This window comes from Ceratotherium simum, chromosome 6 (assembly GCF_057802395.1).
Source record: "Ceratotherium simum simum isolate JZ-2026a chromosome 6, ASM5780239v1, whole genome shotgun sequence".
Classification (NCBI taxonomy): Eukaryota; Metazoa; Chordata; class Mammalia; order Perissodactyla; family Rhinocerotidae; genus Ceratotherium; species Ceratotherium simum.
This window is the reverse complement of record NC_141905.1, coordinates 79,436,415-79,449,146: the sequence shown is the minus strand read 5'-3', so window position 1 is coordinate 79,449,146 and position 12,732 is coordinate 79,436,415. Positions and strand designations below refer to the sequence as shown.

At 45.2% G+C, this 12,732-nt stretch overlaps 1 protein-coding gene across 18 annotated transcripts in view; it reads left to right on the top strand.

Annotated features, from left to right (window-relative positions):
- Positions 1-12,732, top strand: part of FGFR2 (fibroblast growth factor receptor 2) — a 105,676-nt gene that overhangs the window by 49,922 nt on the left and 43,022 nt on the right. The window lies entirely within an intron of this gene.

The window sequence follows — 12,732 nt, the reverse complement described above, 5'->3', positions numbered from 1 at the left end:
TGCAGATTGCTGACTCCTGCTAAAGTCTCAGGTCAAAGCTCATCTCGATTCATTTTGCCTTAATGTGACCCTTTGTAACTCCACAAACTCCTGCCCACCCACTATGCATCTATAAACAAAGGCTTTCCTCCATCATTTTTTATGCATGTTTCCCTGGTATTATTTCACATGTGGGCATTTCTTCCTCTCCACTAAAACAAACTCTTTTGAAGAGAGAGACCTCATAGATATTTGAATTGCCCAAAGAGCCATGAAAAAACTTTCCAAAAGCTTGATTAACCAAATTACATAGATTTGGTTAATTGAAGTCTTAGGTTAACTGAAAATTAAACAGAAAATGATTTAGATTTTCTATCAAGTTAAATTAAATCCATAAGAAACTCTGCCTTAGAAAGCATATTTCCATTTGTATGTAAGTATTCAGTGAAAAAAGTATTTGTAACATTTTGTTTTTGTTATTCAGAAGCCTTAATGTGAAATTTGATAGGTTTTTGTATGATGTAGATCCTATGGATATGTATAAAAGGCTGAGTTTGAGAGCCCTCTTTTCTCACAGAGATATTTGTGGAATGTTTCTTAGTGGGAATTACTATGTATAGATATTTTACAAAACAAACACAAAGAGAAGTAACACTCAAATATGAGAAGAAAATGGTTAACATTTATTTTGGCATCGATGTACCATAAATCCATTGATCAAAGAGTACATGACTTGAATTTCACTTTGGGCCTCACATGTCCTGAATTTGACATGAAAGTGTTTCTATTTAAGGAAAGAGATTTTGGGCTAAAAGTTCTAAATACCTAATTTCGAAAATAAGTAATTTATTGTGGGAATAAAATAATTGTGCTCTAGCAGTCTTTGGGGATTTTGGCTTTGCCTAGGTCTACAAATCGTTCAGGTTGGTTGGGACCATTCCAGGAATCAGGAGTCATATCTTGGCCACTTTAGCCATGGGCTCTTGCTTACCGCAGGGGTTAGGTTGAGTTGTTATGTAAAACATTCAAAAGCCCATCACCCCACCCCCCCTTTGAGCTTTCTGGCAGCTCATCTCTGTGAAGCCCAGAAATCTCTCTTAGAGTTTAGGGCTGGATTTGAATTGGGCTGCTGAATAATGGAATTGTGCTGTCTAATGTTAATCCCCTGGCAATCAGTCTTGTTGAAAAGAGCGTATGATTCAGTGGTGTAATGTAGAGGGAGCATGGAGTGTATGGAGTAATGCAGAGAAAGGCCTGATTATGTCACAAATTTGGGAGATTGCCCAGCTCAACGTGGGCCAATAATGACACAATGCTGGTTGGGAATATCCATTAAAGCTCAACCCCAATAATTTTCCAAGCCTTGAACCTTCTTTATAAATAGAAGCCAAAAGTCAGTGGAGTAGAAGACATTTTCAGGAAAGACAGAGGTGTGAAATACTCTCATCTTTGCTCAAAACCCTAGTAATTGCTTTGAGAAGCACTAATAAAATAAGAATTGAGTCAGCTAAAGAAGTCTCATGCAGACTTACAGGGTTGGCAGACAGTTGTTCTGAACATCTCAGCAAGTGGAAACAAAAGGGATTCAGCCTTGAACAATGAATTTCTGGTCGCCCACAGGTCCAAGTGTAATATATTGCTGCATGATAACAGCTTCTCAGCAACATCTCTGTTTCACAGAAAATCTGAGACTTTCCCAGCTAAAGTGAAGTCCTGTTCCTGTTCACATTCTCCGAGGTTTTATTTTTGTTGCTATGATACATAGGTTTGTAGTGCAGATATGACGAAGCATCAAACTGGGTGAGATCTTTTTATTGAAATTCTTCCTTGGAAAGGCATTCCCATAAGCACTTTAGTGTAAAAGCCATGTAATTTAAGTGACATTCTCGTGTTCTGGAATTAAACAGCAAGCCATTGTTGTGTGTGAGGGAAGTGCTTTCGTTTATGGGAGCCCTTTTAGGAGCTTGCTTGATCCTCATTAAAATTGACACCATTACTTTTCAGCCATTTACTTGCAAGGGAAAATTCGTGTGAAGCTGGACATTTGGGTAATTGTGGCGATGATAAGATGGGTTCCCCTAAGGTAGCTGGCTCTGGGAGGTGGTAAATCTTGCCATAGTTGATCAGTGAACGAGGCAGAAGCGCTGGATTCTGACGGGGGCCCTGCCACCTCGAAGCTGCAACCTAGGATAAGTCATTTAACTTTTGGTTTCACTCTCCTTGTCTCTGAAAATGAGGGAGCAGAGACTCGTTAATGTTAAAGGCAGCCTGGTGTTGTGGAGAGAGTGGCAGGGCTGTCAGCCCACACACTGGGGCACCGAGAGAATTGGGACAAATAATTGAGCTTTTTCTGAGCCCCTCTTTCCTCATCAGTAAAATTGAGTGGTGGTACTTACCTCATACCTCTGATGGTTGTATCAGTTTCATAGGGGCTGCTGTAACAAGTCACCACAAACTGGATTGCTTGAAACAACAGAAATTTATTCTCTCTCAATTCTAGAAGCCACAAGTGTGAAGTTAAGGTGTCAGCAGGGTTGGTTCCTTCTGGAGACTCTCAGAATCTGTTTCATGCCTCTCTTCCAGCTTCTGGTGGCTGTCGGCAGTCCTTGGCTTGTAGACGTATTACTCCAATCTCTGGCTCTGTCTTTCTGAGGCCTTCCTCTCTGTGTATGTCTCAAATCTCTCTCTGCCTTTCTCTTATAAGGATACCTGTCATTGGATTTAGGGCCCACCTTAAATCCAGGCTGATCTCATCCCAAGATCCTTAACTTAATTACAAAGACCTTGTTTCCAAATAGGGTCACATTCACAGGTTCCAGGGGTTAAGACGCGGACTTATTAATTTTGGGGGAGCCACCATTGAACCCACTGTAGTAGTTATGAGGAATTAGTTGGGTTAACAGATGAAAACACTGAATTGGCACTTAGGTGGCCAGCAACAAATGCTGGTTTCCTCCCTTCCAAACCTGGATTCTTTTGTGAATTAGAAGGCATCTTTAATAGGTTTTATTAGACTCAATCAGAAGTTTTATTAAGCAAACTGAATGCCACGTTGGGACCAACAGAACTGGCCAATGGCTGACATTCACGTGTCCAGCTGAGGTTTCCACCTTTGGTTGATACTGTCATTAAGGCTGTCCCAGGACTGATCTGGTTGCTGGACTTGCAGAAGAGGATCATAGAGTTTGAGGGCTCCAAGTCATCGGGTTGGCCTCCACCTCCACCTCTCATCCCATTTCACGGTTGAGGAAATTCAGATTCAGCGGGATTAGTGATTTGCTGAGGACTTGGAGGAACTCCGGAGCTGGAACTTCCATCTGGTCTTCTTGAGTCCTAGAGCAATGCTCCGTGCACCACAGGCTGACATCTCTGTTTTGGGTTTACTGTGGTGTGGACCAGCAATGACTGCCTCAGCAAGACTCTAAAAAGGGCTGCTCTTACCCCTACTCCATGTTCAGCTCTTTGTCGCAAAAAACAAAAACATGAGAGGGAGAGATGGAAGTGTTCAAAAGACCAGTTGCTCCTTCTTACTCATACAGACCCTTTCTTTGGCTTTGAATTATGAACTTTTTCTCCTTGTGGGTGTCCAGTTCTGCATTCCCAGACACCATCAGATAACTTTTGAGCTTTTCACCTGGCATTGGATATGTTGGGTGCAGAGTGCGGTGGAGGGGGAAACAATGCCTCTGGATTTGCTGAGGCAGCCATGCCTTCCCTTCTATCAATCTAACTTCCCAGAAATTTGTCCTGCAGGGGGACAAGAGCTGTAAGCGACAGACAGTGTCTCAGTGGATGGTTGGGAGCCGATCAGGGCCAAGTATCCCTTCTGGCTGGGTAGAAATCCTCAGGTCTCCTAACCAGCCCCGACTTGCTTGGCGGCAGACCAGAATGGCACTGTGGTCTAGCCCTTGACATAAATCTGCTGTAACTCGGCTCCGGACGTGATGGGACACAGCCTGAAAGCACAAAGGAATCCGTCCCAGTGGTGACTCCCCCTCAGGTGTGTGTTGAGGGGGAATGAAGAGGCTTTTATTCCAAGCACTGACTGATAAGCCTGACTGTGGGGTTGACACCTGGCACTGAGCTTTTGGCAGCCCGTGCCCAGTGGGAGAAGGCGAAATTGCGTGAATTGGTTACTGCTTGGGGCAGCCTCTGTCCTGGGAAGACAAAGGCTCCACTGTGATCCCTGAGCAGAAGGAAGGGACTGAGGCAAGTTAGAGTCCCTCAGACCACACTTCTCCAGTGTGGATTTTGGACTCTTTGGGTTTGGAACAAAGTAGCCTTTAAATAAATGAGGAAATGTGGCCTTGTTAATTAATTAACCACTTGGTTTATTACTGAAGCTGTCAAAATTAGGATCATTCCTGCTCACTTGCTCCTTATGGAAGTCCCTTCTCTATCCTAGTTTCCGTCACACCATGGCTTCTGGACAAAGCTTTTGTTTCCTCTGTGGGGTGAGGGGTGGTGGCTGTGGTGGTCGGTAGTGTTTAAACTACACAACACCGTGTATCCGGACATTTTAATGCACTGAACACCTGACTCTTGGGTTCCAAGTTGCAGCACTTGTGCCTTTCCCTGGCCCTCACCAGGCCTCAGCTCCACAGAGCCCCTTGGGCTCCTGAATTTGAAGCGTCTTGACCTAGAGACTTCCTGGCCAGTCTCATTTGGTTTTCCATGTTCATGATCTTGCTGCCAACTGATTCTTCTCCATTTTTTGCTCTAAGTTCAAGACTTGGTGTCTGATGCCAGCTCTAGAGTTGTGAAATCTAGCTGGAGGGAGGCAGAGAGCCCCTCTATTGAGAACGGATTGAGGTGCCAGGCCAGGTAATAGGTCACGGCGAGTGCCTTTTTCAGTGGGCTTGCCTAGCTCATATAGAATCGTGGAACTGGAGAGGGAATCAAGTAGGTGGCAAAGTCCTGCTGCTGGGTTTGTGGCTTCGGCAGCCACTTCCTTCTTTTCTCCTCACCCCTGCTACCCCATCTACCCTCCCGTGTCTCCACTCCGGGCCTGGTAGCACCTCTGGAGGTTCTGGTGGGAATTACATGGGAGGGCAGTTCAAATTCTGTTTCTATCCTTTGCTAGTCTATGGCCTTGGAAATCATGGAACCTCTGAGCCCCAGTTCCTTTATCTGTAAAATGGGGGTGATGACACGTTTTCCTTGTAGCACCTTTGGGAGGATGAGGTAGGAGGGCAGTGCTTGTAAATAATAGTACCATGCGATTGTTAGTTGCTGTTATTTGGTCCCACGCCTCCTCTTGTATATCTAGACTGAGACAGGCACATTAGGCCCAGCCCTGGTTAACGGAGTGGTCAATCTTTTCCTTTCCTTCAGGACAGAGATTTCAAAACTTCCTTTGGTAGCTACTGTCTAATGAGCTTTTGGTTGCTACAGAGTGGCTTTTCATACCTGTTTCACAACAGGGGTTCCAGGGGGCAAAAGCTGGTCGGTGGGTGGCTGCATCACCCCAGATGTACTGACCAGCAGATAAGTGCTTTCCTGCAGGACTGGTACCAGCAAGAACTTACTCCTTCCAGGCATGGAGAACACGTGGTGTCTGTGGGTGCCAGCTCTGGGGTTGGAGCAGGCACACGCCTGCATTGATGGGGCATGTTAGAACTTTGCAATATCAGCATTTTTGCCACGTTCTCTGCAAGGTATCAATTGCTCTCTGCCCCATGGGTGAGGAAGGAAACCTTATTGATTTAGATTCTGGCAGGCGGCCTGGCTGAGGTGGCTGGGGAGAGGGCTAATATTTGATCTCTTATCTAGTCTTTGGCATCGTCTATGGTGTGGGCAGAGAGGATGTAGAAGTGTTACAGACAAGTTAATATCTTACAGTGTTTTGTAAGAAGAAGGTCTCTTCACCAGACCTGGAGATAATTCAGGTGGGGGCACGGGGCAGGGAGAGAGCTGCTGTTCTCTGAGCACGGGCAAGCAAGCTTGGCATGAAGAGGTGAATTCATTGATGGCGGTCACAGCGCCCAGTAATGGGCTAGAACTTAGTGAGATTTCTATCAGTATGTGCTGAATTGAAATAATAGAAAAGCAGTTTAATGAGTTACTTATGTTTGGGGATTTGTGGTTCTTAACATATTGCAAATTCTGAAGCAAGCAATCTTCAATGTTTCTCTCTAAACTCACTTATTCATACAGCTTCAGTTAATGATCACCTTTTTAAACTGAAAGACCCCAGTTGGGAAGTATTATGCCAACTCTTGTTAAGCTGTGAGGGTAGAAATGCCATCATATTCTTGCCTTTTTTTTTGGGGGGGGGTGAGGAAGAGTGGCCCTGAGCTAACATCTGTTGCCAATTTTCCTCTTTTTGCTTGACGAAGATTGTCACTGAGCTAACATCTGTGCCAGTCTTCCTCTCTTCTGTATGTGGGATGCCACCACAGCATGGCTTGATGAGCGGTGTGTAGGTCCGTGTCTGGATCCGAACCTGTGAACCCCCAGCCGCTGAAGTGGAGCACGCGAACTTAACCACTACGCCACCAAGCCGGCCCCCATCTTCTTGCCTTTTTAAATGATGCATCTACCAGTTTGCTTTTATGGATTACCCCTCCCTTAGAACACCCCACTGCTGTATTCATGGTTTTTGTGTGTGGTTTATTTTCACAGTCGAGGAGAAGGTAGGGCAGAAGTGACCTAGTATTGTAACAGGGATGTGCTTCCAACTTAGAGGGCAAGTTTGAGTTGGAGAGGTGGCTTCTGGAGTCACTGTCACATCTTTTACCACAGTGGATCAAATGCAGCTTGCGGGATGGGGAAGAGGTGGCTGAGGGTGGGTGATTGGTGTTCCTGTGGGGAAAGTTTTCTGATTCTTTCTGAGAGGAGAGAGGTGAGAATGTGAGAGCATCACTACCTTGGTTTGGAGGGAGAGTACAGAACAGAGCCCTCAGGCAGGGATGATCTCTGTTTATCGTATTGTAATGATTAATCCTGTCTATGGCGCAGCCTGTACTTGGCCTAGAGGTGACGTGGCAATCAGTTGAATGACACATGGGCTTTGCCGTCTTGGAGTCTCATGTTACAGCATGAAAGACCCCAAACTGCCACAGTGAGATGATGATAAATAGGGATGGAGATTCCTGGATCTTAATAGAACTTCTACTTTTTCTTTCTTTCTCCCAGAGCCTCCCACTTATAGGAGTCTCTCAAACAAGGCCTGTAGGAATTCTGTCCATCTCAAATAAGTGTACAAATCAACAGGTCAGATTGTGCCCCAGACATAGTCTCCATCGTATCAGGGTGAAAGTGATCTTTTGCGAGGCAGGCATTGGATATGATTCTGGAAGGATCTTTTGGAAGTTGTGCTTCATTTGAAAAAGGAAGTCCTCATTTTGTTTGGTTCAGTGTACACTCTGGACTGGGACTGAAAGGTGAAGGATGTAGTCCTTTAAAGTTTACGCTTTGGCCAAAAGAAACAAAGAAAACCATTCTCTGTGTGAAACCATCACTGAATGTTCAGTAGGGAGTGGGCTGGGCTGCAGCCTCGCTTGAGGCATCCCATCTGGCCTGGACAGTGAGAAGAGACGTGGAAATCCAACTGGAGCCTTTTGAGAGCTGGTTGACTATTTTGAAGCTTTTCTTTAGATGATGTGTCTAGCAGGGGGTATCTAGAATCACTTTTATTCTCAGTGTCTGCATTTGCCTCTGAGAAAACAAATGAGGATTTATTGTTCAACTTCTCGGGTGGTTCAGTACCAAAGGGAGGCATTTCTTGTTTGCTCAGATGGGCTGAAAGCTTTGGCTTCTGCTTGAGCCGCCCCAGGAGCAAAATAAGGCATCTCAGAGATTAGCATGATAGATTTTTCTAGACTTCCTCTAGAAGTAAGGCTTTTTAATGGTGAAAGTTGATGAAACCTGTCAACATTATTACCATGGACATCTTTCCGTGTCTGTACATATTGATCTCATTCATTCTTATTGGTGGTCCATATGCTGTTCTGTCATGGACATAGTATAATTTATTTAATCGTTCTCCCATTGGTGGATATTGAGGTTGTACATGTCTTTTGTTTTCCAGTTACAAAAAAGGCTACAGTGGCAAGCTTCACATATACCTATTTGTTGGGCACCTGGCTGAATACTTTTCTAGGACAAATTTCTAGAGGTGGACTAACTAGATCCTTTTCGATAGAGTCCAACAAAACATTTTCAACTGAAAGAGCCTCATTCTGAGTGCTGCTGTCTTTGGGGACTCCCAAAGAAGCTCTCTTTTAGTTTCTTTGCAAATCGTTTAAGAGAAGATATTCTCATTCAGAGTTCAGCCTGTGTAATAAGAGGGTATGTTTAATTCCTGGACTGTTTTTTTTTTTGATGTTTCCAGCATACTCTTCCCATGAAGGAACCCAGCTATGCAGACACCAGCTGATAATCCTGCATTCCTGAAAGATGTTGCACCCCCTGTGGCAAGTGGCAGGGTGCTGGGCCTCTGGGCTGTAGCTCCCCGGCGTGACTGCTCAGCTGTGTTTACCCCAGCTCCTCTGGAGGGAGCCTAGGAGACTGACGTCTGACTTTTACATCAGCGTGAAAACCGTGCGCAATATAGGGAGGGACCCTGTGCAGAGTCTTGGTGTCAGGAGAGAGAAAAGCTCTCCTTTCATAAACTGGACAAGATGAATATACTTAACTAATTGAGAAGGCAGGTATTCTGTGACCCTACAACTATATCTTGTTCACTCTGTGATATTGTTGCCTTTTTTATTTTTTATAAATAGGAGTCTTTGTATTTATTTTTATTTTTTAATTTTTTTGTGAGGACGATCTGCCCTGAGCTAACATCTGCCAATCCTCCTCTTTTTGCTGAGGAAGACTGACCCCTAACATCCATGCCCATCTTCCTCCACTTATATGTGGGATGCCACCACAGCATGGCTTGCCAAGCGGTGCGTCGGTGTGCGCCCGGGATCCGAACCAGCGAACCCCAGGCTGCCGCAGCGGAGCACAAGCACTTAACTGCTTGCACCACCGGGCCAGCCCTTTGTTGCCTTTTGTTATTGTCATAAAATATACATAACATAAAATGTACCATTTTAACCATTTTTGAGTGTACAATTCATTGGCATTAAGTACGTTCACAATGTTGTGCAACCATCCCCACTCTCCGTTCCCAGAACTTTTCATCATCCCAAAACCATGTCTCCTTTTAACAAAAGGAGAGGCATTTTTGAACCTAAATTTAATGTAGCTTTGTGGTCACCAGTGGATCTTCAGTTCTGGTTTAACTTTTTGAAGGCATAGAGCTCAGGGTATCGTAAACATTTGAGGTGTAAATAACACACAGCCCTGCTCCTGTAATTTGCCCAAGAAGACCTAAATTGACACCCAGCTGGTAGAAGCCACTCAACCCCCAGCCAAATAATACATCCTCTGACTTTAATTAGGGAAGGCACTTTGCCTCCACCTGCTCTGGTCTTCCCAGGTCGTCCGCCTCAACCAGCACTTTACTTGGCTTCTCCACCTCATCGAGCAGGCACAAAGGAATTAGTGGTGTTTTGCTTCTAGCATTTCACATGGTGCAGCCTCCATAAGTCACTGAGGGACCCCAGTGCTGGAGGGAAGACACTTGGGCTTGCCCCAAAGAAGCTTGCTCCACACGCCGACTTTGCTCTCTCTGCAGAGAAACATGTATGTTTTGGAGGAAGCTGGATCTCCATCCCAGTTCTGCAAGACTTTCCAGAGTCGAGTGTCCAGGCAGGAGGAAAACGAGGCTCAGCTAAGCCTAGGATGGAGAAAGAGCAGCAAACCAGTCACTTTCTACAAAAAGGCATTCTCCCTTTTTTTTAAAGAAAAATAATTTCAAGTGTCCAGCATCCCAGGCCCCACTAGTCTGTTCTAGAAGATGTCAAGCCAAAATACCAGTGATGGGTACTTTGATTCCTTCTGAAAGGGTAGTGCTCCTTCTCAGCCTACATCCCAACCTTACCTTTTCCCACTGGTCATTTTTAGTTCTGCCCTCCTTTTGTGCCAGTCTCCGGAGGCTGGAGAAAGCTTAGGGAAAACTAACCTCACACCCCAACTGGATTGAGCCTGTCTGGTTTGAGTGCATTAGGTGGAGTCCTGACAAGGCAATGAACTCATTCCACTAATTGTAATTAGCGTGAGGTCTTTAGCGGGTTATTGGTTGCCTCAGACTTCAGAGGGCTTTGATCGGCCTCCCCTAATAACCATGCCTCATGCTAACTGGTTTAGTGCGTTTTCATGCAACAAAAGCAACCACCGCCGCCTCTTTAGAAAAAAAAGCTAGGCTGGGCTTTAGAAAAAATTCTCGGTTGTTTTCCCTTGTCCTCCAGATCGCAGAATGTTCTTTCCCTATTCAGCCCCTTGGAATTGTTAAGAAACTGCCATTTTAGAGGAAGAGTAATTAAATTTTGATTTTAATTTAAAGACAAGGCAGGCGGGTTCTCTATGCTCCTCACATGGATGGCTGCCCAGGAGCAGGAGACTGGCTGCTTCCAGATCAGTCCCGGGCACTCAGTGTGATTTGAGTCTCTTGGTATTTTGCTGCCGGAGAGGGCGGTTTTGAAATGGATCTTTGTGGCAAGCGCTGCTTAACTTTTGGGGAGAAATACTCAGAAGACCAGTGTGTGCTGGGAAACCAGCAATTCTGGGCTTGATTAATTTATAGGTGTAATTTAAGAACCTGGTCTCCTTCTGATCCCAGGATGCAATTTACTGAGCCTGTAGACACGAGGCCTCTCTGCTCGGTGGACCTTTTTATATGGCCTTTGCTGTGTCGGAGCAAAAGTTGTAGATCTCTTATGAGCAAACATATTGTTATGTCCAGAGGAGGACTGGCATGTTATAAAGTTTCAATGGTCAATTAACAGAGATTTATTCTTTGTCATTCAGGTATTTTCTCTCTCTCTCTGGTTCTCAGTGATTACCCCTTGGAATGGAGTGGGCTGTTTTTCCCCTGCCCTCGTGGTTGTGGCTCCCAGCTTCAGAGCAGGGTTTGGGGCAATCTCTCCCGATATTTAGACTCCTAGCTGCCAGACCTTCTGCATTAGTAAAGTGGACTCCTTTGGAGCACTTGACGAAAGGGAGTGAGAGAGAGAGAGAGAGAACACGGGAGAGAATGTGTTTTTTAGAGCACTTCAGCCTGTGTTTACTACGCATTTATTTGGTGGAACCTCATTCCAGCAGTGCAGCCAACTGTCCCGTCGGCTGCTGCCCCACCCTTTGGACCGCTTTCCACTCTGTCTTAATTTGGAATTCACACAGGGAGCTCAGAATTGCTGTTTTAAAGGTTCTCATCCTGTTTCAGGTCCAGGTACTGTACATTTGCAGCCTGCTGAACTCAGAATATATATTTTTAAAAATTGCGGTAAAGACGCAGAGGTGAGCTGCTCGCCACTTTCTCTGTTTTCTCTCTGTTTATTTCACTCCCTCTGTAAAGAGGAAAGTCTGTTTTGTATAATATCTGCGAGTTAAGCATGCTTTAAGAGAACCTGGCCTAAAACTAAATCCTTCCTAGTGGCAAGATGTAATTTTTGTTATCACATGGGAGAACAGGAGATGGGCCAAGCTCTGGGTTTTATTCTCTCATCCAGAGATAACTCATTGGCCAATTGTTTTTATATTAGCCTTCCGCCAAAAAAAGTTGCAAACCAAGGGGTTCACTTTGCCCAGGGCCTGGTGAGGTTCTGGGGAGAGCACATTAGCCATTGGAGGGTCTTCATTATCACCGTCACTGCCCTGCTTCTGCAGTGGTTCTCAGGTGCCCACTGGGCCCAGCCACAGGGGGCCACCAGCTCTGCCCGTCTCTGCAGGAGTGCCACCCAGCCTGCTCCGCCGGCTGCCATCTGCACCCTGCTTTCACCCCAATTTTTCAGAAGTTAGAACAGGAGTCCAGGTGCTGTTGTCCCACTTACTACTGATCGCTGTTCTTAGGGGTCTGATGGACACCAAGGGCAGAGTGATGGCTGACGGATGTTGGGGGGAGCGCCATGCGCAGCAGACGCTGGCATCCCGCGACCTCTTCCAAGATGTTTCAGGCCTCGTTCTCTGACTTGTTTAAGGGCAGAGAATAAGGTTGAAAAGGAAATCAAAGCCTGATGTGGAGAAACGAAACATGAGGCCTACTGACTTTTTAAAAACATTTTAAATAACATTCTCTAAGGTTTCATTTTATGCTGAAGGCAGCTGTAATAAGTTTTGGAAGACGGTGTAAGGTTTCGATTACAGAGCGATCTCGCCTGCAGTTTTTGTACCCAAAGTGAGAAAGGGCCGAGGGGGAAGGGGGTGGTTAAGAGGTTTTTTTGTATAAGGTGAGAAAATTTGAAAGGATGAATTCAAGACTGCAGGCGGGTAGCGTTTGGTATGCTGTAATTTGCAAATGCAATAACATGAAACCATTGCAAAGGTTTTTGCGTGTGTGTGTGAAAGTAGTCCGGATAGCCACGGAATAACTTAATAACTGGAGCTCAGCAGCACGTTGACCACAAGTAAAACAAGACTGCAGCTCTGTAGCGGGTCCTGCCAGTGTTGTCCCAGTGACTAAGTTCTCTGCTGAAGGCTGGCTCAGGCCAGAGATGTTGGGCCGTATGAAAGCACTCATTGTTCGCGGGGCATCGCTATTTGGTATTACATGGACAATGTTTGCTTGTGAAACGATTTATAGAAACAAGTATGTTTAAGAAAGAGCACTTGGTTTGAAATTCAGTTGATCTGGCTTATGACATTTAAGATTTTATAGTACCTTTGTTTCTAAGAATAAATATTTAGGTCCACTGTAAATGTTTA